Source organism: Sminthopsis crassicaudata, chromosome 3 (genome assembly GCF_048593235.1).
Source record: "Sminthopsis crassicaudata isolate SCR6 chromosome 3, ASM4859323v1, whole genome shotgun sequence".
In the NCBI taxonomy this organism is placed as follows: Eukaryota; Metazoa; Chordata; class Mammalia; order Dasyuromorphia; family Dasyuridae; genus Sminthopsis; species Sminthopsis crassicaudata.
The window spans coordinates 374103086-374129276 of NC_133619.1; the positions used below are offsets into that span (position 1 = coordinate 374103086).

The 26191-nt window shown below is 34.7% G+C and overlaps 1 protein-coding gene across 3 annotated transcripts in view; it reads left to right on the forward strand.

The window, feature by feature from the left end:
• The window catches only part of MGAT5 (alpha-1,6-mannosylglycoprotein 6-beta-N-acetylglucosaminyltransferase), a 367256-nt gene that overhangs the window by 42415 nt on the left and 298650 nt on the right, over positions 1 to 26191 (forward strand). For 2 of the 3 annotated variants that reach the window (XM_074301876.1, XM_074301877.1), the window contains exon 2: positions 7970 to 8124. The exons of the other annotated variant lie outside the window; for it this stretch is intronic. The gene's annotated coding sequence lies outside the window, so the exon portion shown is untranslated. The remainder of the gene's footprint in view (positions 1 to 7969; positions 8125 to 26191) is intronic. 3 annotated transcript variants of the gene reach the window in all.

Here is a 26191-nt window from a genome sequence, read left to right on the forward strand (position 1 = left end):
CTTGACTTTAAGCACAAGGGCCCCTTGTATTTGCAAGGGATAGCTTATCCTGCTCTTTTCAGGCAATAGCCTAGTTTCCCCAGAGTTTGCTCCACTGATCTACTCCTCTACTGAGCTAGGACCAAGAATCTCAGTTGCTAGTCTGCTATGATTAGGACCTTCTCATTGACTTTCTCACACTCTGAGATCTCCATTTCACCCCATTAAGACCTTTGTTGAAGTTTATTCAATCTATCTTGAGCTGGAGAGTAGTTTTTGAGGGAGACTGGGAGAGCTCTGTTCAGAGACTTGGTTTCTTGAGGTTTTTGAGGGAAACTGGGAGAGCTTCAGCAGTTTTCTGGCTTCATTATGCCATTTTGGCTCCATCCCTCTCCATGTAGTCTCAAAGTAAACTTTGTAATTCTCTTTGAATTTCTTTAGAGTGTCATTTGTTATTATTTTGGTCTGTATCATAGAATACTTTATGGTTAAGTTGAATGGCTGTCATTGCTTGTTTTCTCTCCAACTTGATTGCTTTGAGGGCAGGAAACTTATCAAAATCTTTTGGATACCACAAATCTTTTTATTGGTTGCTATCTTAAAATGTCAGAGTTGAGATGAGCTTGAGAATTTTCTTGTTCAAACCCCTCATTTTACAGGTAAGGAACCTGAGGATTGAAAGATGAAGTGAAGACCAAATTTATTCTGTGACAGATCCCAACTCTCTAAAGTCATGGATTCCCAATGAAGTGGATTCTTTATTAATTATTTGCCAATAAAAATAGAGACCTCATGGTATGGACATTGTTATTTCAATAAAAAGAGTTTCCTAATAATTATATACTACAAAGAATCTGTTTAATAAACATTGCTGAATGGGAAGTGTTTGTGTAACCACAATAGTAGCCAAATGTTTAATATAAAAATGCAGATTATTACACATTCCCAAGCTGTTGAGCTTACTGTGTCAGATCTGTATATGAAACAGGGCACATTTTAGATATGAAGGCAGCTGTTAAAAGAAAAGCCTAAGCTTAGAGTCAAGAGACCAATTACTAAGGATGGGCAAGTGACATAACCATTTTGTGTCACCTCCTTATTTGGAAGATATGAATAATATTACTTGTACTACCTACTTAATGGGGTTGATATGAAAGAGATAAACCTTAAGATGCTAGACAAACATATAAACAATTGATATTATTATTTTCATCATCATAAAATAAAAGAGTTCTGGGCTTCTGTTTAAAATAAAGGCCTATCTGTGCATGACTATGAATCATGGAATGCTACTCTCTCCAAAAGAATTGAAGTTGAGGATTGCCCCAAGAACAGCAGGCGTAGTGTGCTTCAGCAGGATGCAGTTAGAGCATCATTAATTGAGGAATGGAAGAGACCTTGAGGGCCAGCTAGTCAGTCAATAAATAAACTCCTACTATGTGTCAGGCACTCTAAATGCTGAGGATACAAAGAGACAAAAGATAATCCCAGTTCTCAAGGAACTCATAGTCTAATAGGGAGAGACAATAAGCAAACAAGCTATAGATAGGATAAATTAGAAATAATCAACTGAGAGAAGCTAGAATTAAATGATATAGGGAAAGGTTTCTTATATAGAAAACTGAGATTTTATCTGAGACTCAAAGGAAGACTCAAAGGTAATCTAGGAAGTGGGAGATGAAGAGGGAGAGAATTCCAGGTATGGGGGACTTCACTTTACGTTTTACTGAGGCCTAAAAAGTTTTCAGTGACTTTTCCAAGTTCATTAAGTACTGAGTATCAGAGGTAGGATTTGAACCTAAATACTCTGTGATTCATTTGGAACTCTTTCTGCTGCATCATGTAAATAAGAAATTTTATTTTTGATTTTATTTATTTATTTTGCTGAGGCAGTTGGGGCTAAGTGACTTGCCCAGGGTCACACAGCTAGGAAGTTTTATATGTCTGAAGCCAGATTTGAACTCAGGTCCTCCTGACTTCAGAGCTGGAGCTATATCCACTGTGCCACCGAGCTGCCCCATAAATAAGAAATTTTAATAGAGGAATGAGATGAAGGATGACATTAGAGAAATGTATGCTCCAAAAATAAAATGTCCTATATATATATAGCAAAAATAAGAAATAACATGAATGGGCAGAATGCATTCATGATATCAGTAGTAAAACACCCACTCCTTTCCTTCATCTAAAAATTTTAGGAAAGGACATGAATGACTGACATACAAAATGGCAGAATGGGCAAAGTTTAATAGGTTGGGACCTGAAGTTTCATTGAACTTTTGGAAGGCCATCTCTAGTCGTCCTGATCTATATTTGGCCATTGGACCCCAGGTGGCTCTGGAGGAGAAAGTAAGGCAGGTGATCTTGCACAAGTCTCCCTCATTTGAATCCAACATGGCATTATCTCTTTGATGTCATTGTGCTCTTCAAGAAAGAAAGACAAAACAGCAAGGAATGTTGAAGTAATAAAGAACAGAAAGAAGTAATAATAGGATTTGCATGTTAAGCAGGCATGGCCTTTGTACACTGGGCTCCCATAACCTAAAACTGGTGGTATGGGTATTGGAAAACATACACAAAAGATGTAAATTTATGCATGAATTATGAAGATATACTTCCTCACTTAGTAATAGGTAACATTTCTGTGTTTAGGTATTCAAACACCTGCAGTTTATAGCAATCTCTGAAGTGGCAAATTATAATTTTCTCCATTTTATAGATGAGGAACCTGAGGCAAATAGAGATTAAATGACTTACCAAGGGCCAAGCAAGTAGTAAGTATATAAGCTGAGAGTTGAATTTAAGTTTGTTTCCCAGAACAATGCTTTGCTTTACTCCTTAAAACCATCTTCCTCATGTAATCTTATAACATATTGTTTGTGTTACTCTTCAATTATGTTCTAATTTATGAGTTTGTGTGTAAATGTCTAATCATTTGTCCTAATAATAGGACAATTTATATGGTGTCTACTATTTTGTAGGCACTGTATTAAATGGTTTACAATTGCTTTATTTGACCCACACTACAACTCTGCAAGGTAGATGCTGTTATTATCCCAATTTTCCAATTGAAGAAACTGAGGCAGATAGATATTAACTGACTTTCCAAAGGTTACATAACTAGCATTGAAGGCTGAACTTGAAGTCAGGTCTTCCTGGTTCTAGAGTCAGATCTTTATCTAGTGTACCACCTAGCTGCTCTCTTCTATAGTATAAAATTCTGGAGAGTGGGGAACCATGTCTTTATTCACCTTTATGTCCTCCATATACTTTCTTTTTAAAAAAAAAATTTTTGCAAGTCATTTGAGTTAAGTGACTTGCCCAGGGTCACACAGTTAGGAAGTATTAAGTGATAGAATTTGAACTCAGGACCTCCCAACTCCAGGGGACTGCACCATCTATCTACCCCCCATTCCTAGACTTTTGTAAAGAACAGATGGTCTTATAAATGTTCACTAAATTACATGTGGAGGATAGTTATTGTAATGTTCTGATCGTCTTTCAGTTGTAATCCTTCTCTGGGAGGAGGTTTCTTTTCTGTATAACCTTTTCCTCTATGAGCAGGTTTCTTGGGAGGGTTCTGGAGCCTCCAGCCAGCCTCTTCTTCTTCCTGAATCCTGGCTCTGAATCTCCTCCAGCTCTTGTCCTTCCCCAGTCCAGACTGCTCACCACGCTCAATGTTGCCTCTTTTTATCCTCCCAGAGAATGGGCATGGGATAATGCAAGGGCTTCTGGGAAGAAGTACTCCAACCAATGAACTTGCTCCTCTTAGACTTCCTAAGGTGTAAACTCCCTTTAAAGGCCCAAACCAAAGGTTCGAGCCAGAGAACTGTCAAGTCAACCTGAGTTCTCACCTTGTAATCAGCCAGACAAGCTGAATTCTCACCTTGTCACTGTCCAGACAACCTGAGTTCTCACCTGGTAATCCTAACAAGTTATGTCCTGTTTTATTAGTGTAGTCAGTACTTCTTGGGGATTTGGCATTGAAGGGGGAAATTGAAGGAAACCCACATTTATTGAGTATTGAGTATGAGTCAGGAACTGGGCTAAGCAATTTACAAATATCATCTCATTTGATCCTTACAACAATGCTTGGGGTAAGAGCTATTACTATCCCCATTTTACAGTTGAGAAAGTTGGGAAAGTCAGGGGTTAAATAATTTATCCAGGATCATAATGTTAGAAAGTGCTTGAAGCTGGATTTGAGCTGTTTTTCTGGCACCAGCCTTGCACTCTGTGCCTATTGGTCTTGATTATTATATAGAGTACCTTCTAAGCATATGTTTTTGATAAATTTTGCTTTTTATTTAATTTCGTATTTATTTGCTCCCACCTTCAATGATGGTATCTCCTAAAGAGTCAAGTTGTAGTAAGTTCCACAGTTTTCAGAAAACTAGATAGGTTTTTGGCTTAATTGAAAAAAATTAGTAAAGAACTGGGTATTAATGCATTATCATCAGGGAAAAAATTATTTTTCAGTGGGAATGAAGACCTTAATATTTATTAGTTGTTGATAGAGGTGTTTTTACACAAAATACTGCAAATGATGTTCATGCTTTAATAGATAATTTAGTAGGAATATCTGAAGAGTGCCACTTTTTTACTTGTTTACTCTTTTTTTTTTTTTGAGGCTTCTTCACAATAGCTTAAGTAAGAGGCTCTATGCAAAATGGATTGTTTTTTCTTTTATATAAATAGGATTTTTGAATGTAGTAATCATCTTAGAACATTAAAACTGCTCCATATTCCTGATTGAGCTTATTTGGTAAGAACTAATGAAGGCAGAGTTGTGGGCTCAGTCTCTAGGAGGGTGAGTTATAAAAATTTTGTTTCAGGGCACCCTAATCCCAACCAGTCATTAAAAGATGATGAGAGCAGAACTGGAGTGACACAAAAATTTTTCTCACCGCTGTAAAAATAACTATAAAAAGGTGAGGGAGTGTAACCTTAGAGTGTGAATCTTAGGGTGTAAAGAACTCCAAAGGTACTAAGGGGTTGTTACCAGCCTACTCAGAAAGTGTAGAAACACCTCTTAAGAGGAACTACATCAGTTCCTTTGGAAATAAACCCAAATGATGACTATGCCTCCCAAAATACCACTTTCCTTAAGCCGCAGAGAGCAGAAAACTTTCTAACTTTTACTGTCCACATGAAGAATGGTTTTAGGTGTGAAACATTGTGGTAGGATTGGAAGATTGGGTTGCAGAATCAGATGGGGAGAGAAAAGGTCATAATTTTATATAGATTTACCTAATTCTAATGTTCATGGTTCTGGCAGCATTGTAGTATCTGAGATATGACATACATATCTATATGTATAGCACACCATTATAATATATATGTGTAATATATATGTTTCTAGCCTTTGACAAAATGTAGTATGATATACAAGTACATTGTAGAAGGAGCATCATGCTTAGCAACAAATAAATGAAAAATGCATTTACTAAGGCGTCATCATGTACTATATTCTTTCAAACACTGGGGATGCCCTTGCTTTAAAGGATTCATGCTTTAATCTGGGAAGAAAACACATATAAGAGGGTTCTGCTGCAGAGCTGATGGAAACATCTGGAGGTCCTGAGGGCACAAAAGCAGGGCAGATAGCAAATCCACAAGGACATTGGAGTATTTTAACCTTTGGACGGTAGATCCAGAAAGAGGAGATCAGCCCACCATCACTGAGAAAAATAGTGGATAGAACACTAAAAGAAGAGACTAAACAATTCAGACTTCTGTATAGTGCAGATTGCAATTTTGTGGCAAAATATTCTATACCATGGACATTTTTGTGTAACTTAGTCTAGGGCAAGTCAGGATGGCTTGGTACTATAAGATTTGGTTAAAAAAAACCACAAGGGAATATTAGAAATGTTAAAGAAAAAAAAAAAAAAAGGATCAGATCAATCTTGCTTTGCAAGACTGGGAAGGAGGCTGTTTTTCAGCCTCAATTTAAATATTTAGTGCCAGGTAGAGAGAGACAGAAAATGAGAACAACCAATCCTGGTCCTCATAGAGATTCTTTTCATTTTCTCTGGGTAGAAAAGGAAGGCTTGAAGCTAAAAATGCCTAACCCCTGGAAATTGAACCACTTACCCACCTACACTGTGATTCAAGAGATAAGACTTTGTTTAAGCACTGGTTAGATGAGAAGACTGAACTAGGTCATAACAATAGCTTATATTTGCAATAAATTTACATGTAAATTACATTTACATAGCCTTATCATTTACAAAGTCCTTTCTTCCGAAGATCCTCACGAACAACTGTAAGTTAAACAAATATAATTATTCTTATTAAACAGTGGAAGAAACTTATTTAATTTGCCCTAGGTAACATAGATTCATAGATTTAGATTTAGAGAGTACTGTGGAGTCCAGCCTTCCTCATTTTATAGATAAAAAAACTGAAGCTCAGAGTGGTTAAGTGACTTACTAGTATCTATCTAAGGTGCAAACTTTCTGGTCTTAGGACCTCTTTACAGTCTTAAGTTATTCAGGATCCTAAAGAATATTAGCATATGTGAATTATATTTATCTATATTTGCTACATTAGAAATTAAAACTGAGAATGTTATATATTTTCAATATTTCAGTGTTGAAATATTTACTAATCCACTAAAATAATACTAAACCTATTACATTTTTTAAAAAAAATTACTTTTTTCAAACTTTTCAAAATAATAAAAAGTTCAGAGAGTTGATTGTTCTATATATTTTTAGTAAAATTATTTAATGTCTTGCTTCATAGAAGAGCCAGATTCTCATATCTGCTTTTGTGTTCATTTTTTTTTTTTTTTGTTTTGTTTTTGTTAAAAGAAAATCTGGCTTTATATAAATATATAATTGGAAAGGAGGATATTGTAATAGGCAAATGATGTCTCAATTTTTAGGTGATCTTGATGGCTCCCTAAAAGTGCATTCAAGACCATACTTTGAGAACTGATGGTCTCTAAGGCAAAAGTCTAACCTGGATCTTCTGCCTCCCAGATCAGTATTCTCCATGGTGTCACTGAACTATCTCATGGTTACTAAGTTCTAGGGCTTGGAATAGATGATTTTTAATGTTGTGCTTCTGTCTAGCATTCTATGATTTAAATATTTGGGAATATTTGATTTATCCTGGTACATAGTTGGAGTTGACAGGCAGCACATAAGACAGGATTATGCAGTACTAATTGGAGGCAAGACTAACTGTATGACATGAGAGAATGAACACTGGGGATAGAGACTAGACAACCCCTTTGGTGAGGAGCTTCCTCTCGAATTTCTCTGGAGTACTAAGAGATATTCTTTCCAGGACCATATAACCTATATATTTCAGAACTTAGTAGGTCTTACTGGAGCTCTCCCCTGTGTACACTGCCTTTATTCACTGTGGCAACAATGTCCCAATCTGTGCTAAAGTTTGCACTACATATTACAAATGTTAAAACAGTTCAAAGGATGGGGTGGTGATAGATGGAGAATAATGTGAAAGCTACCATAGATGAGGTAGATGATGTATTTAAGACCTGTGGGCAATTTGAGAAATAGAATGCATTCGGTGCTTGGTATGCTCTCCATTTCTCTCCCACTTTCTACAAGAAACCTTCCCCCAGCTTTCTTAAAGTTAATTCCTTCTCTCTGTTGATTATTTTCACTTCATCCTGTGTAGATCTTATTTGTACATAATTGTTTGCATGTTGTTTCCCCCATTAAAATGTGAGCATTTTGCACTTAAAAGTTTCATTGTTTGCATACTTTGTTTTCATTATGTAGCTGAAGATCACACTAGCTCTTTCTATCATTTCTTTGAATCATTGAGTAAATCAAACCTTTAGGTCCTTCCTACCCCAAACTTCTTTGTAGACTGCCACTGTCTGTGCAGTTGAAGGCTTTTGAATGCAAATGTAGTGTTATATATTTGTCCCCATTAAACCACAGTTTATTTCTATAAACAAAACAAACAATAAGCTTTACCTTGATTGATAAACTCATTTTATCTGCAGGTGCTAAAATGCAGTGAGTGACCAGAGGAGTAGAGGAAGAGGACTAAGTACCACAGCTGGTCAGTCCAGAAACAGAGCATGTCTACAGCACCTGAAGAATTGAGAGTTTGTTGTACATTAAACAAGTCTCTGTTTAGTCACTACTAAGAGCTTAGGTATGTATGAAATAAATAAATGGGTTACAGAGTTTCCTAGTGTTTCAGTCTTTGGTGGGGGAAGGGGGATAGGATGACATTGAAACTAAAAAGTACATTAGAATATTTATGTAATTAAACATTGTAATCTTGAGAGAAATTTGTGTAGTTACATGTTCAGCCATGTTGCTTATCAGAAAGAACTGTGACTATTTCATTTTCTTTATATTGTGAATCCCTGTTTCCTATGCTCCTTGGGGTTAATTCAGCATCTTACCAGAATTAAAAATATTGTTCAAATATAGTTACTTTTGCCATCTAATATAAGTGTGAAATTATACAGAAAAGGAAAAGATAATAATGTTTTGTGTTCACAGTTAATCTGGACACCTCTGTAGTAGGTTTGAAATTGACTTCTTTTGATTGGATGGACATAAATTTCATTAATGTAAAAATTGTAGAAAACATTTGGCTTTTTTCTCTATAAGCAGCTCCTTACTTTAAAAAAAAAGCTTTAGTTAATCCAGATGTTCTTTCTCTGATGATATGATCATGGATTTAGGGTTAGTTCCTTAGAAGAAATCATATAATTGCAGAAATTGTCAAATTGTCTTTTTAAGTGCCACCTAGATAAATTAAAATGAGCCAGATGGTAGATGTGTATTTGTTTTTAGTCAGTTTAAATAGGTTTGCCCAAATACCTACAGTTTTGATCTCTGTTTATAATAAACCAATTTGGAGTCTAAGTTCCATGTTTCCTTGTTATGACATGTGGTATGATTGGTTTCAAAGGAATACATTATTGTGAGCACATTATGAAAAAGAATAGAGTAATATAATTATAACCAATTCTGGTAAGAGCTCTTACTGCATTTGACAAAAGATACAGCTTTTGTTGCTGAAGTGTTTCTGTAATTACATCAGATATGGCATTCAATATTAACCTTACTTGGGGGGGGAGAACTCCTCAATATTTAAGTGAGTTCATAAAGTGGTAAATGAATCATAGTCAGCCTCCTTATGAAGAAATAAAAATAGAAAAAAGCAGTTGACATCATCTGTACCAAGTTTTTAAAGAACTGAAAATTCAAGTTTGTTTTAAGGAACAGACAAAATTTAAAGTAGAGACCTTATTTGCAAATTAGTAACTTCAGCAAATGGACCTTTGACCAAAAGGGGAAAGGAACAGATCATAATCCAAGTTAATTCACAATGAGGAAACCCCAGTAACTTTTTTGGGATATTTTTGGGGATGCTGTAAAAACTGATTGAGTAGAACTCAGTGTGACTTGATGTATCTAGTTAAAGTATGTCCCAGGAAAATTGCAATAATGGCACTTTTTATGTCTTTCTTGAATGTTAATACATTTTGTTAATAGAAAGTACTCCTTACAGAAATTTCAAGTTGAGAAATCTTTGAGACAGTAACAGGGTTGTTGTTTTCCTTAACTCTCTTGATTTAAAAAAAAAAATCAGTCATTTCCCAATAATACATAAGCCAATAAATCATTTCCTTGAAACAATAAGCTACAGAAGCAAAACAGCAGAATTAACTAGATCTAACAGTGTATATGCTTTATTCTGTTTATTTATATTTATATTCTTAATAAACATATAAGAATATATATTTATATTCTTAACACTTTCATATCAAAAAGAAGAAAGTATGTTTCAATGCAGACCTATAGAGTTAGAATTGATAAATGACATATCAGTAGAGGTCACAGGTTGGGTGATGCATTTACTGACTAAAAGAGGTCATAAGATAGTCACTTACTCATGTTAGACAAAAGGAATGGTATGGAGGTACAACAATAAGTTGGGGGGACTTTTGAAAGCATCAAGGCTTCCCGCCCATACTGAATCAGGACATGGAATTTAAGCAAAACAGAATGGAGATATCTTTTTCAGTATTCTTGTGATTGCACAAGTGAACTTCATAATTTGGTAAATAAATAATGAACATTACATTAAAGTTTGAAGCCTATTGTGAAAACTTATCTATCCTTATATGAATTATATAAAATTTCAAACTGATTAATATTGATTGGAATGGAGTAGGGGATCCAAATGAATTATTTCTTACAAGTACCCCCTTTGTTTCTATTTTTGATACCACAAAAATGCTTTTATAAATATTTTGCTGCATAATGGGATTTTTCCCTGTGTCTTTAATCTCTTTTTGAGCATACATTTAATATTAGCATCAGAATCAAAAGAGGACTTTTTTTCCTTAAAAAAAATCAGAATAAAATCATCTAGGTAAGTATGCATTTTAAATTGAGTATATTATTACAGCTCATTAAATCCATTTGGCAATTTATTGCCATAAATACCTAACATTATAACATAATACAATAATCTTCTAATTTGCCACCTTGCCTCAGGTCTTTGCCATTTCTACTCTATTTTTCACAGAGCTATTCGGGTAAATTCCATACCTATAAATCTGACCTTGTTGCTCCTTTATTTCTCTGTGGCTCCCTATTGCTTCTAGAATGAAACATAAACTCTTATGGCTTTTAAAGTTCTTACCAACCAGTCCCCAACCTTGCTTTCTGTTTCATTATATGCTACTCCTCTTCTTAAAATATGCTCCCCAGCCAAATTGGACTCCTCTAGATTCCTTGTAATTCATCTCCCATCTCCAGAGATTTTCTAATATAATCATCCCTTCTCATGAGAGGGGAATGAATGTTCTCTCATCTTTCTCAGATAATTCACTTCCTTCAAGATGAAGTGAATTTCTCCTTATCTTACCTCTGTAACTAGTTTATATTTATTCTGTCTTTATTTGTGTGTGCATGTTGTCCCCCTGAATAGAATGTCAGTTTCTTGAGGCAATGATTATTTCATTCTTTTCTATGTATCCTCACACCTGTCATAATACCTTAATAATTTATGCTTGCTGATTGATTAAAAGTTTTGTAGCTTTGATAAATTATCATATCATATGCAATGCATATTGTTTAGTTAACTTTATATACTTAAAAAAAAAAACAAACCAACCCATGTTTCATTTAAGCAAGAGTATGTGTTAGCATCTCAGTACAACTTTTCTTAACAATCACCTCTTTCCCAGGATACCAAAACATAGAAAAGAGGAGGAAGGAAGAAGAAGAAAGCTAAAAGTAAAAGACTTAAGTGAATAGAAGTTATTCATTAATAGCAGGATAAGTTACTGTATGTCTTCAGGAGAAAAAAAAAAAAGTCATCCCAGGTCTGCCTTTCCTTCACTTAAGCCCTGTGTATCACTTGTAAATTATCTTTGGTTATTGAATTAAACACCCTATTTTCATAATAAGCCTATTAGTCATATTTTTCTGTCAGAGATCATTTAATACCCATGTAAGTAACTTTCACCAGATTCCTACATGCTTTTTTGTTTTGTTTTTGTTTTTGTATTATACTCAGTCACCTGTGCCTAGTGAGAAATGCAAGATCCCTAATGTCAGCATTCTTTTTTCATTTGTATTAGGTATCTTTCTTACCCATAATCTGATCATTTTTTAACTGATCGAACTTATTTTTCTCCTTTATATTTATATAGTATTTCTATCTTTGTGAAGCTCTTACAAATCTTGTATGTCATTTTGTCTTTATAATAACTTTGTGAGGTAGCATAGATACCTGGTATTATTATTATCCTCGTTTTGATAGATGAGAAAATTGAATCATAAAAGTTAAATGATTTCTCAAGAATCACATAGTTGATGACAAAGTTAACAGTAGAATTCTGATTTCTGATTCCTAGTCCAGTGTGTAGAACTATTGCTGATATTTTTCATGCCTTAGGAAAGCTTCACAAAGCATTCTTGGGGCAAGCAGACTGAAAAATGCCCTGAAACTTTTAGAGACAAATTTAGTTAGCGGGAGATAGAAATTTATCCCAGTGTAGCATCTGTTTGTCGGGTATAGGAAGCTAATGCCTTCTGGTACCTTAGCTTTCTATTTTAACTAATCATTCTCAATATCTTAGTTGGAGCTATAATATGGAATGAGTGTAGATGTTGGCAACTTCTAAATTTTAGTACTTTAAAATAGAGCCTCTATTTGTCCCCTAGTTACATCTTTGCCATTAACCTATTTATAACACTGTGATACCTTCCAATTGAGGCTGTTAATTTCAGGATTTATGTACAAGATGCAAAAATCCTTTTACTTATTGTAACAAGTTTTGTTCCTGAGGCTGTCCCCATTTAGTGATTAATGCCAGGTAGGCATTGAAGCAAAGTCCAACCTAGTCCAAAAAATAAAAATAAATAAATGGATGGATGAATAAATCGGGAAGGGGTTTCTGGCCAAAGCAGAAATGACTGCTATTTTAGTCAATTAGGACCCAAACAATAACCAAATGGGGCTTGGCCTAGGACCTATTGGTGACCAATGAGAATCAGAATGATTTTGGTTTAAGATCTGGTCCTTAAAGAAAGAAATCTAACAGTAAACCCTAAGATATCTTGGGAGGATTCAAAGGTGCAAAAGAAAAAAAAATGCTTTTAAGAACATCTATAGGTAAGGGTATAGAAGGAAGAAAGAGGGAAGGAAGGAAGAAGGGAAGAAAGGGAGGGAGGGAGGGAGGGAGGGAAGGAGGAAGGAAGGAAAAACTGACCAATTCCAAGCCAGCTTCACTCAGTTGTTTGTTCTTCATTCTCCAATTGGACAGTGATATCAAGGTATTTATTGAGGACTGTGTACTATGCTACAGGTGGAATACAAATACAATTAAGCAACACTAGGAAGTTCTCCCTCTGTCTTCTTGCTTCCTTTCAGATTTAGCTCAAATCCCACTTTCTGTAAGAGGCCTTTCCTGATGTTATCTCCCCATTCCATTCTGCTAATGCCTTCCTATGAAGTTACATTTACAATGTATGTATCTTGTATGTCCATTACAGTTTTCATGTTGTGTCTCCCAGTAGAATGTACATCTTGGAGACAGATATCATGGTTTTGGCACTTAGAACAGCAGTAGTTCCTGGCACATAGTTATAAATTAATAAATGTTTCTTGATGATGATGATGGCCCTAAAAAAAATTACATTCCTTTTGGGGTAGGAGTGGGGTGGAGACAGAAGTGACAAGAAGCATAAAGCTGACTTAAACCTGAAAGGTGTCTGAGTCAAGGCAGTATGGCTGGAGAGGTAAAAAAAAAAAAAAAGTATAAAATTTCATTATGCACTTAACTGGCTTTTAATGTCTAGTTTACATACATACAGGATTTAAATGTTGAAGCTAGAGGTCCTTTACATTGAGTCAATTACATTCATTTTAGAGATAGAAAAAATTGAAGCTCATGAAGCTCAGTGTCTCAAGTGTACAGAATGAATTAGTAGTAGATTTGGGACTGGGAACCTGGTTTTCTTTTAGTACTGTATTCTTTCTACAACACAAAATGTTGTCTCATGCCAGAGTACAAATTGCTGTGGTTTCTTCTCCTCCATACAAAGTATTTTCTCCTGCTTCTACCAGTTCTGAGATGCCTGATTTCTGTACTTTCCATAGCCTGTATTTGAATGGTTGCTTTTAAATGTTCATTCAGCATTAAGCATTAAGCAGGTGAGCAGGGTGCTAAGATGCTAAATAATGCCGACATCAATTTTGACCAAACTCCAGTTCTTATTTTGTGAAACACAAACCCTGAAGAACACAGAATAAAAAATTCTATGGTAGACTTTGGGAAAACATTTCAATGATGCTGATTAATGTTAATAAATACTTTAATAATGTTTATATGGTTAACAAAAGCATTATTTTCTGCTGTAAAATATTCAATATACAATTATAAAGGTGTTAAAAATATTTATTAAGTGTGATTATTTTTCTTTGTGGAGACAGACTTATATATTTTCCCGATTCTCATTTATTTCAGAGGCTCATTCCAGAAACCTAGAATCCTCAGCCTTAATGAGTTCTATCAACATATTCTGTTCTTAGAAGTGTTAGATTATAAGTTTTTCCACAGTAAAGTAAAATGATTAGACTTGTACCCACAGGAAGAGAGCAGTCTGGCAGAGGTTTGTAGGATGAATTGAAAGAGAAAAAGACATCTGAGTTAGGTAGGCCAATTAAGAGACTCTTATAGTACTTAAAAGTAGATCTAATGAGGGAGGAATTGTTGATGAAGCCAAGATGTACCAGAGAGCCTTCTACATAGTAGGAATTTAATAGAGATTTGCTTGTTAGAATTGAGAAATTATAGAAGGAGACCTATTTATCATTATTTACCTGTTCCCTCAAGTGATCTACCCCTGGACTTCTCATTGTTGCTAGCTTTGTCTTGACTTTGAACCTCCCCTCAGTTCTTCATACTATGAGGAGTTATAAAGAAGCCACGTAGAAATAAATGTGAAAAGCACAGGGCTTCAGAAATTTTCGTGCAGTACTTGGAGCTGTTCACAAGGAAGTGCTCACACAACATACACACACACAAAAGGAGGTTGTTCAGTAGAGGGGGGGGGAAAGGCTATTTCAGCCTCATAACAGAGTTCTTGATCTTTGAATTTGACATAAATTTGTCTGTGAAATTAACTGGAAACAAAGAAAGCTTCTTGGTATTTGTATTAAAAAACAACAACAACAAAACAAATCAAAACAAAAAAACAACAACAAAAATAACCCCAAAGAATTAGATTATAATATCTCCCAGAGCAAAAAACCTAAATAGAAACTGAATTATATACCTAATTCATAGTGATCAGAACCTTCTAACTTAAGCCATAGGGGCATTGTTCTATCTGATAGGAAGATCAAATGACTTAAACTTAGCCTGTAAATCATAGCAGTTGTGAGTTGTCTCTGAGGGCTGCTGGGTGTTTTCATGATCATTTTAAATCTTTGCTTTAGGCATTTTGAGCAAGGATTAAAACATCTTTCTTTTGGACCACACACTTTAAAGGGAATAACTTCGGAGCCATTCCTCTCTTCTCCTTGATCATTTACAATTGTTTAGGAGTGTGGGAATGGTAGAAATGGTATTAAGTTCCATAAATTACTGATCTGGGACCAAGGGATGGTAGATTTTGAGAAAGTTCAGAGACACTGTTTCTGGGGAATGGAAGAAGGGGCAATTCCCTGATGCCAGAGGGATTTCCAAAGAGGAAAAATTGAGAGCCTTATTCTTAGAGTACACTGCTGCTTCTGTGTAATCATGTCCCAAGTGGGCTCTGTGAGCAATGGCCTTTCCATATGCATTAGTTTGTTATAGCTCATCTTTTAAAGATGTTTTGAATGCCACAATTTGGTTCAGAGGAGTGGGGAGATGGAGGAAAAAAAATCGCATATAGTTCTTAATTGTAGGCACTGCAGTCTCAGCTTTCTAAGTAGGTCACTTTTTTTTTTTTTCCTTCTGGTTAAGTATTTCTTAGGGACATTTTTTTTCTTTTTCTTCACTTAAAAAGAGAGAAGGGGTAAAGCTTGGCTTAAAGAGAGACTATTTGCTATATGCCTATTTTCCCAGATGCTTGCTTATCTCTTATACCTTGGAAACAGTGGAGGTTCAAGTCTTACCTTCCACTTAATATCAGTGTGATTTTGGGCAAGTCAGTTCATCTCTTCTTTCCTTTGATTTACTTGATCTATAAAATGAAGGGATTGGATTAGATGAGCATCAAACCTATGATTCTGTGAGCTTTCTAAATTACTTTGAGGCTATGTCTACCCCAAAATGTTTTAAAAGCAAGCTGAGAGAAATGATTGAAAAGATCTTCTCAGGAAAAGGGTAAAGTTTTATTATGATCTAGAGTTGTACCATGCTTTAACCTAAAAGAAAAGGTTATTTAAAAAAAAAAATCTGATTGACACATTAAATTTCTGGTGTATGCAGAATGCCATGCTGAAGCAATATGTGTGTATATGCACACCCTTATATATATATGTATTACATACATACATATGGTATAAGATTTAAAATGAAACTATAATTAAATTTGTACTGTTACTTAGTATGATTATAAGTATCTTAATTTGAAAGTATTAGGGGAGTGATGAAATATATTAGAGTAACCTTTCAATAAGTTCAAAATATTTTAGTAAACCCCTAAACCTCAGAGGATTTTATAGATCTCCCATCACTCATCCATTGAGTCATCATGAGTATACCTGATTCCAAACACCCACAGAACTCACTATAAAGGACAGCTTTTCAATAAATCAGCACATTTCATGAAGATTAAATGGAAAAAGTATTTGTGGAAACACTTTGAAGAGTCCAAAGTATTACAAAGTTTGAGGCATTATGTAGGCCCCAGGCACATGGGTGTGAGCTAATGGGGATAATTTTCTTAAATATTAAATCATGCTTTGCTTTGTTCTCTGTTTAAGTGCAAAGAAATGGTTGCCAGCATTTATCTTGGCAGTTGGACTCATTTGGGTGATGCAACTTTTCTTCATTTGCTTATTATTTTCTACCTGATATTTCAACATTTTCATTACTACTTTGGTCTTCAAAGCTACCTAAAGTAAAAAGATAGCTTCCTGATTTATGTTGAATAAACAAAGCCATATTTGAAAAATGTTTTGCACAGTGTCTGGCACTTAATAAATACTTATTGCTATCCCTTCCTATCATGGTTTTTATGTCCTATTAGGAAACATGAGGACTCAAATTAGCCTTTATTTATTTTTGTATCTTTTTTCAATTCTTCATATTAACTACTGTCATTCTTGGCATTAGAGCGCTGGGCTAGAAAGGGTCTAGAGCTCTGGTCTTTCCTTTTATCTCTGAGCAGATTAATTCCTAAATGTATACTTTAATTCTAAAGACCTCAAGAGAAGAGTCTGTATTAGTAGCCTTTGGAGTTAAATGAAGCTTTCATTTTCTGATATTTTCCCTTCTTACATTTTTGCTTATCACATTTGTAAAATTGGTGATGGTCATATTTGATTCCATATTGTATTAAAATTGAAGGTGGGATATTATAAAGACATACAAGAAAGAGGGGAATAACAAATATACAGGGTATTTGTTGCAGCAAGGAACTGAAAACTAAAGAGGTTTCCATTCATTTGAGGAATGGGTGAAAAAATCATGGCATGTGAATGTAGTAGAATAGTATTGCACAGTAAGAAATAATGAAAGGCATAAATTTAAATTCAGAAAAATTTAGGAAGACTTTGATGACTTAAGTCAGAATATAGTGAGCAAAACTAAGAGAACATTTTATATAAGCGAGTGTATCATTAGAAAGAAAAACAGCTATAAAGACTTCAGATCTCTGATCAATGCAATCACCAGAGTAACTCCAGAAGACTGATAACACTTGCTGCATACTTCTTGCCAGAGGTAAATAATATTTATATATGACCATTGTGTGAATTTGTTTCACTTTACTATGCTTTGTCTCAGGTGAAGTTATTGTAAAAAAAAAAAAATTTAGGAGAGAAGAATTGATAGGGATTAGGCCTATTGATAATGATGTTGGGAAAAAAATATATCACTAAAGCTTCAAAAAAAAAAAGAAATAAATTAAAAGGGAGATATAGGTGAGGAGGTAAAGTCAGTAAAAATAAATTTTAGAAGAGGAATTGATGAGAATTAGGATTAGTGATAATGATGTCAGGAAAAAAGTATATCACTGGAGCACTTAAATTATTTCAAAAAGAAAAAAGAAAGAAATTAAAAGGGAGATATCAGTGAACAAGATAGTTTTAAGCTGGAGTGGATAATTTATTTGGAATATTTATTAATTTAAAATAAATAAAACACAAACTAATGTAATATATAGTTTCATATGTAAGCGTCTCCCCTCTCTCTTTATTCCTTTTATATGGATATGTTCATGTCTGGTTATTTGTGAAGTTTAGTATAAAAATATGAAATGGAAAATAGGATCTTAATATGGGAAAGAAGAAAAATAATAGCTAAATGTTTACTTGTAGGGGAGCACTTGACTCTAACTCTAAAACCAAGGAGCCTGGATATCCATTATCCTGACATTCTCAGGAGACCAGAGGATCTGATAAGCAGTGCCTTTCCCTATCCTATCCTAAATGGTTACTTAACAATTTGCAAAATATTTCTAAACTCCTAATCTGTTATCTGAAAAACTGTATGGACCAGGAATGGATGCTCCTACTCTGATTCCTAAATCTGATTGGGACAAGAATGAGGGAAACTTATTCTTGAACCAGAGTATTCCTGAGACATTAGATCAACATCTTGGGTCTATTCCATGAATTGTCTATAGGTAACTCGGGACCACAAGGACTTTGAGCTTATGGAAGAGCAAAGCTGACTTTTCCCATTCTACCATGTGATTCAGAACAGGAGTAACCTCCTGAATTAGTATGGACTCAAAATGATGAGAATGGAAACAGTTGAATAGATTAAACTCATCTATAAACAGGAATGTTTATAAGGAGATGGCACTCCTAATAGCTTGATTTTCGATAGATTTGGGAGCTCAACTGATGCAGAAAAAAAACGTTTTCATGAACTCATCACTCACTTGCTCAAATATTTTCAGTGGCTTCCTATTGCTTTAAGAATAAAATTCAAATTTCTATTTGATATGTAAATCTCTTTGTTACAACTTCTCTTTCCAGAATGATTTTGTATTACTCTCATTGAAATATTCAGTATTTCAGTCACATTGGCCTAATTACTATTTTACATGCAAGAAATTGTTGTTAGTCTTGTACCTTTATACGGGCCTTGCTCCATGTCTGCCCTCCATGTTCTCTCTCTCCTGGAATTCCTCAACACAGAGGTCATCTCTTGCCCAAGGTCTTTTAAAATTTCTCAAGATGTCTTTCCATCTTCTCACCCAAATTACTTTTTTTCATTTTACTTTAGATACATATATCTATATGCATGTTGTAGCCCTATAGGATAATTTTATGCAAGACATTTTGTGTAATTTAAAAAAAAATCTTAGATACCCAGGATATGCCTTATAATATGGTTTAAGTGCTAAATAACTAACTGCTTCATGAATTAAGTAGAATATATCTTGTCTTTAAGGATACAAACTATGCTCCATGCATACTGAGAATTAAATGAAAGGAAATAAGTTTAGGTTAAGCTTTTTAAAAAATTACTTAAAGAAAAGGCTATTTGACTCTGAGGCAGATTTCAGATGAGGGTGGTTGATATATTTAAGAATGAGATAGATGGTCATTGTGGCTTAGATGATTCAAAAGATGAATCATCCCTCCCTTCTCTCCCTCTTCCCTTCTGTTTCTCGCCCTCCATCCCTCCTACTGTTAAGATTTTCTGCCAGAAAATTCTGTAGAAATTAGAAATTTAAAATGATCTACTATCCTTTCTGGAAGGCATTCAGCAATATTACTTTTTTTTTTTTTTTAATACAAAAAAAGCTAACCCCTTACCCCCCACCTTTGTACCCCATCATTTTTTCCCAAATATTGATGATAGTTGTTGAGCCATACCTGAACCCTCTTGGGTCATATGAGCCTAAAGAGAGTCTTGAATTTGGAGTTCTCTGAAATGGGTATTAATTACAATTTTGAAATGTTTTCTTTCTTGTGACTATGTATCCAAGGGAATGGATTCTTTGTTTTGTTTTCCAGGTGAAGTGACCAGAAATAATCTAGATGTTCTTGAAGCAAGGGATTTATAATTGGACTGGCTAAAACTACTATTCAAGAAAATCTCTTTTTAAGATATTTTATTTATTGAATAGAATAATAATTTCAAATGTAGTGTGGAAAAATTGTACAGTTTTTCACTTGTGTCTGACTATGATTCCACTTGAGGTTTTCTTGGCAAAGATATTGGAGGAGTTTCGTATTTTTTCTTATTTTGCAAATAAAGAACTGAGGCAGAGTCATGCAGTTTAGGAGATGTCTGAGGACAGATTTGAACTTAGGAAGATGAATTTTATTGTTTCCAAGGTTGGCACTCTTGTCTACTGTACCACCTAGCTGCCCAAAAGGAAAAGATAGAATTTATCTGTTGAAAGTATAGTGCTTTTTACAAGGCATTTTTCTCATAATATTCCTGGATTGATAGAGTGTTATTTTCCCATTTTACAGATGAGGAAACTAAGACTCTGACTAGTCCTTTATCACACAGCCAAAATTCTTAGTTTTTTCAGGTAGGATTTGAACCTAGGCTGACTCCAAGTCTTTCACTTTTAACATGCATACATTAATGCATGTGTGTATTTTGCTAGAGAAAAATACATTGAGTAGTGAAAGCTTTAGTTAATGACTTCTGATTCTTGGAACTGGGAACTGTTTTATAAAGACATTCTGTCCTTGCCAAATGTGACTTTAATTCCTGCTGAACTAATAATTGATGGATTTGGTTCCTAACAAGCAAGATAATACTCTTTCAGATAAATGCCTCTGGGGTGTTCAAATGATAGGCCCTCCTTCCTAGTTATTTTAAGTCTGCATTCTCCAGAGACTATCTTTAAAAGCATTTGGGTTTCCCCAAACAGAGAAACAAAGTTCAGGCTAGCTCACAAAAGAGCTTTTGTGTTTAGAAGAAATGTACCTTGTTTGGAGTAGATAAAGTTCTTAAGGAGGAGGTTTTTTCCCCTTCTTCCTTCTTGTTCCTGTGATTTTAGGATTGATAAACTATTCTGTAAGGGACATCTAAGTAGGATCTACTAGGGCATACAACTACTGTTATAAACAGCTATTAACCCCAGCCAGGCATGATGCCCAGAATACCTGCCAAGCATACACAAAAGCCTAGCACTTGGGAACCTTGAATGGATAAAGATTTATGAACTTTAGTTGACAAGTGCTACTTGCCTGTCAAAGTGTGTGCCTTTTGTGTTTCCCTCTCAATAAGTTTCCTTACTCCTTCTAGAAGTGGTAAAGTTCAATGACCCAAGAGGGTCCAGATAAGGCTCAACTAAACAAAAATGAAAAGAATGGAGAGACTGCTATTTTGGCCTTATTTAGAGACTGTAAAAATGATTTGATTCAAATTCTTGTAGGAAGAAAGGCTATCAATTTAGAGCAATATCCCTGCCTGATTTAACATAAGTTTGATGACCTGTGGATGCTTATAAGGCAGTTCAGCTGGCAAGAGTAGATCTCCTCACTTGCAAAAATGAGGGCATAGGATTGTATAATCTTTAAGGTTCCTTTTAATTCTTGGTCTGTGATTTTGTAGTTGCATACAGTCTCTCAGCTGTACCTCTTTCCAGGAACAAATGCACCTTCATGATTTTACTTTATTTAAGCTTGTGAATTGTCACAGATGCATGATTTCTAGCCTATTTTGGGTAATTGCAGTTTGCCAGGAACCCACTCATTTTCAGTTTTGCCACAAATATTTAATAGAAAGTATTGCCCCTTTCCTCATCAGAGATTAACCTCTTGAGGCTTCATTTAGGTTTAGAGGTGGCAGCAATCTTAAAGCTTGAGTATTATCCCTCCCCATTATTTTACAGATGAGGAAACCAAGGTCCAGAGAGGGTAAATAATTTCTCCAAGATTATACAGATAATAAAGAAGATGTCAAGGATTTGAACCCAAGTTTTGGGATTTAGAAATCAAGGGATATTAATTTGAAAGAATGAAACATCATGGTTACCATGACTCTTATTTATATGGGCCTTTGAACAGACTTCATGATCTAACAATGTCAAAAGTATTTAAACACACACAAAAAGAGAAGAAAGGAGGGAGGGAGAGAGGAAGAGGGGGGAAAGAGAGAGACAGAGAGAGAGAGAGAGAGAGAGAGAGAGAGAGAGAGAGAGAGACTGAGACAGAGAGACACCATTCTAAAGGGCTGATGTGAATAAAAGCAATCATGTTAATGTTAGAAAATAATGTCTTTTATCTATGCATCCTCTAAAGATTTCACTCTTGGAATCACCCTGCCGGAGGAAATCTTAACAACAGGAAGTATCTCCTTTTGAACTTCAAAGGAATTTAGAATATCTGTTGAGGTAGAATTTTTTTTGGCAAAGAGTAATTTTTTTTTCCAATTACAATAAAGAGAGTTTTCAACATTCATTTTTATAAGATTTTGAGTTTCAGATTTTTTTTCTCTCTCCTTCCTATCTTCCCATCTAAAGACAGCAAGCAATCTGATGTAGGTTATATATGTGCAGTTATGTAAACATATTTTAACATTAGTCATATTGTGAAAGAAGGAACGGAACAAAAGGAGAAAAGCCTCAAAAACAACAACCACAAAAGTGAAAATAATATGCTTCAATCTCTGTTAAGACTCTACAGTTCTTTCTCTGGAGATAGATATTTTTTTTTTTTTTTTTTTTTTTTTTTTAATCATGAATTCTTTGAAATTGTCTTACATCACTGTATAGTTGAGAAAAGCCATGCCAGTCATAGTAGATCATCACACAGTGTAGCAACTATTATTGTATATAATATGTATAATATTCTCCTGGCTCTGCTCCAGAAATAGGATTTTGGTCAAGATACTGCAAACATACATCATTAACTCCATCCTCAGTGCACACCACACATACACACACACACACACACACACACACACACACACACACACACACACACACGTTTAATGGGAATAGAACTTCATTTCATGTCCTACTGAACAATGCCAACTTAAAACAGTGTGATGTCCCTGAAATTGGCTTATTGCTGACTGAGAGAGAAATTGGTTCAGTCTTCTTAAAATGGTAGCCAGGCATGGTAGCTGCAGGTAGTAGGCTGCTATGGGGAGCCTTAAAGTACTATTTCTAGCCCCTGTTAATACAAATGCAGTGACTTGTGTTCTGGAATAGGTGAATATATGTCTGCCATCCTCGTGCTGTTATTTTGGTAATAATGTTTGCACCTCCCTCTAGATATCAACACTTTAATGTGTGGGTTTGACATACAAGCCATCACCAAGCAGGCAGGCACTGGCACAGTGTGCTATGTCTGTCTGCCATCAACATGTGTCTTTCTAACCTCTCTCCAGCTCCTAGTCTGTCCCCAATTTGACAGTATATTCTTTTAATGCTCCTCCTTTTTTGATGCAAATACTGTTTATATCTGTTTTTCCTGACAAACCTGATGGGTCTTCAAGCTCCCTAAAGACAGGAATTATGTTTTTGCCCTTCCCAAGTGCTTAGGATATCACCTGGTACATAATAAGTACTCAATAAATGCTTGCTGATTGACTGGTTGTTTCAACTTCTCATACATGGAGTCCTCAAAATGAGATTCATTTTCATTGAAATTTATAATATGGAAAGCTTGGATGATTTTACTTTTCAATATTTTTTTCTAAATGTCAATTGCTATGGTAAGTATAGAAGAGACACTATTTTTATGCAGACTGATAGTAATAATAGACATTTATATAGTATTTTAAACTTTGAAAAAGAGATGTGAATCGTCTTCCAAACAGCTTGTTATCCTAGTTATAAATATGAAGAAACTACGGTCCAGAGAGTTTTAACTTATTGAGGCCCCTCATCCTGTTCCAAATGTCACATATAACAAACATTTAGTTTTGAAGAAGTGGCAGCTGTTTTATACCCATATTGCCAACAGGCTACCTGTGACTACCCATTACTTGTGAGAAAACACATTGGGATTAAGGATATTTTTTTTTGTCAGTAGGGACAGAGATTTTTCAGTAGTAAGCTTAATAATGAAATGTCCCATCCTACCAAAATTATGAAAATTTTGTTTTTGACTTATCTTCTCTGAGTATATATTGATTTTTATGTTTGTTTTGATATTTGACTTGATGAATCACTTTGATTGAAACATAGTTTTGCAATCTCTGAGATAAAATGACTATTCAATCATATGACTGCAAGGAAAATGTGATAAACAGGCTGTTAGAACACAAAGAGTAAGGGACAGAGCTGAGACTATATATTCATTAACTTCAGGCAGGGTTTGTAAATTGTTCCCCCAGTGTGCTGTTGTTCACAGAAAGCTTTAAACATTTCTATGAAATACTATTTGATTTTTCACAAATAATAACATTATACCATGGAGAATAGAATTTTCTGGTATTAAAATAAGCATTTATTAAAATAATATTTAAAATTTTAATAAAATTTTAAATTTTAAATTTTTAAAAAAATTAAACATTTGATGCTTTTCCCTCCTTTTTATACTCTAGGAAATTTTGCCTCCCCCTATTCCCCATGTCTAGGTGGAAGGAATATAATCAATGTGAGGTGATGAATTGGGAGTTGGGACTTGAGATAGGAGAGAGAGAGAGAGAGAGAGAGAGAGAGAGAGAGAGAGAGAGAGAGAGAGAGAGAGAGAGAGAGAGGTCAAAAAGTAGCTATTGGAATGAAGAATTGAAACTTCAAAAATAGTTGAGATGAACACACTTTGCAAGGGACCATATACAAACCAAATTCCATAGCAATGGAAACAGTCTTAGAGGTTGGGTATGTCATTTTGAAAATGAGGAAACTGTGAGGTCCATTTTAGTGATCTTCCAAGATCATGCAGGTACACACAGAAGAAAGTTAGCTAGCATATGATACCCTGCCAAAGAAACTAGTTAGAGAAGAAAGATAAGGAAGGCAGTATTATGGAACTAGGCATTATGTGATTTTTCTGGAAATCTAGATTGACAGTAGAAGTCCCTTAACTTTTTTGGGTGTCATGGCCCCTCTCCTGCTTTGGGGTACAACCTATGGACCTCTCAGTTTTTCAAGTGGATACTAATCTACAGGTTTACTAAAATTTTATCTAGTAAAAAGCATAACCCAAGTAGACAAGATCAATATTATTTTCCACCAACCTAGTCTACATTCACGTTTTTATTATGTAAGGTATGAAGAAAGGAGTTATAGATAAGAAGACTGGAAAGATGGAAAGGGATGAGGCTTTAGACAACTTCTACTTGATATAAATAGGGATTGCATCTGTAATTTTAGTGTTATAAAGAACTCCCAAGAGAAACTTCCCCCTCCACCCCCATCCGTGCAGATTTCCATCTTCTCTATATCTCACATTTTTAGAGAATTCCCATACATTCTGTCTCGAAGATTGATACTGATTTACTTTTTCTTTGTGTTCCCAGTATATAATTGACCTATTGATAAATCATTGGCTCCTTGCACTCCAAGATCTAAGAAAAAGTCATATGTCTAGGACTTAGTTAGTCCATGATTACTTAGTATTGGAAGACTAGTCTTGTATAGTCAAATTCTGCTTTCTCCTCAACATTTTTTGGTAAGTAATTCATACTTTTTTTTTTTTTGGAAGGGGGTAGATCATAGTGGGAGAAGGTTTGAATTTTTGATGCTTTAATATTTATCTTCAGTCCCTCCTTATTTAAACTTTTATTTAATCTTCTGAAAGAGAGACTGTCTACTTATATTCTTCTACCTTTTCTGATACCACATTTCTGAGTTCTGTGTTAATCATATAACAGCTATTCATTCAACAACTTTTGCCTGGATATCAAATTTATGTATTTACTGTTCAATCTTTAATCATATTTTGAGACTGGAAATAGTGGATCAATTTGTAAATAATATTTACTTTCTTTTTCTGCAGACCAGATAAATGATTTCTTCTTATATGTAATGCCTCCCCTGAGAAGATCTGGGGATGACATTTTGTTTGCTCTTTTTTAGCACAGAATGATAGAGATAGGTATTCTGTGGTCTGATCCTCCTTTAACTTAATTCACTTAAATAAAAATTCACAAATTATTTTCAAATCACTGCAAACCCCTTTCTTTTACTATCTGGTCCATTTGCCATGGAGAGCCCAATAGTCATTCTTTAAATATAGAATTTATGTTCCTCATTGAAGGCTTTTTAATTTTTTAACTTTTTTACTGAATAGATATTTGTCCCTGGCTGTGGAATTAGAAGCATGCCACCTAAATGCCAAACAGCAAGCATTTCAGAATTTAATATCATTCCATGATGTTATTGAGATGCAGACAAGAGCAAAGGGAACAACATGGCAGGAGAAAGTGAGAGAAAAATGAGACAGAAAATGAGGATTTTAGAAACTAATTGTAATAGTTGACATTTACACTAGTGTTAAATTCTACTTTTATTCTCAGAATATTCTGGGAGATGTAGATTATATTCCCATTATCCCATTTGGAAAAATGAAGAAATAATTTCAGATAAATTTAAGAGGGGCAGCTAGGTGGCACAGTGGATAGAGCATCAGCCTTGAATTCAGGAGGACCCAAGTT